Below are 1,142 nucleotides of genomic sequence, written 5' to 3'. Positions count from 1 at the left end.
TTTTCTCGCGAAGGATTTTTTTTTAAATAATTTACAAAGTTTTTTTTTTACTAGATCTCTTATTTTAAGAAAATCTAAGTCTTCATAAATTATTTTCCTTTCCCACGTAATTTCTTTATTAGCCTTCTGTTTGTTCTGTCTTGTTAAGAAACACGACAGAGGCCAAAAGAAACATAAACATTCAGAGAGCAAAAAAGTATTATTGGTGGAATTAATGATTACAAATGAGTTCTTACAATTACGTATATACAGTGGTGGAGCTTAAGAAAAAAATTCAGAGAGATTGAAATAATTAAAATTATAATAATGAATTCAATGTAATTTGATTATATTATCTCTTATGAGTGATTTTAAGTATTTAATGATATTATTTAAATATCAACTATTTTCATGATTAATTTTTTATAATATTAAAATAAATTTTACTTTATTAATAAATAATAACACTACTAAATTTATTTTTTATGATTTTTCTATCTTTGTCTGAATTTTAAAAAGTTGAAAATTTTTATCTTTATTTTTTTGAAAGTGTTTGCAAGAAACATTAAGTTTTTGTATACAAAAGAAGATTTGTATAGAAATATGAAAAAAAATCTATGGAATTTTCAAAAAATTTAAGAAAAAATTGATCTTATTTTTGTAAATTTATACAAAAATTTGTAGAAAATATTTGTACACAAAGTTCTAAAGAAAACACAAATAAATAGAAAATTTTGTATTCAAAATTGTCAACAAAAATCTACAAGTTCCCGTCATATTTTATAAGCTCTCCAATATCGGAATGAAGGTATAAAAGTAGATCATTGAAAAAATGGATTTAAAAAATGAAAAAAAAAATATTAAAAAAAATTAATTAATTAATTAAATACGTAATGTATTAAGCAAAAATAAAGCATAATCAATTACGACTGAAAGAAGATTAATCATTCTACGCTAGAAGCTGAATTAGACTTGGTCAAATAGTAAAAAATAGTAACAATAGACTTCACTAATATAACTCAAAAGAAGACTTCACCAAGTCTAAAAAGTGAGATTACACATGCGCATGGTCAGCCGCTTAGCTGGGCTATTAAGGGCATTTTTAATGTGTTAATATAAATAATTCAATTTATGACATAAATTCAAGGGGCCGGAATACTCAA

This window comes from Glycine max, chromosome 14 (assembly GCF_000004515.6).
Source record: "Glycine max cultivar Williams 82 chromosome 14, Glycine_max_v4.0, whole genome shotgun sequence".
NCBI lineage: Eukaryota > Viridiplantae > Streptophyta > Magnoliopsida > Fabales > Fabaceae > Glycine > Glycine max.
The sequence above is the reverse complement of the archived record's forward strand: the minus strand, read 5'-3'. Positions refer to the sequence as shown.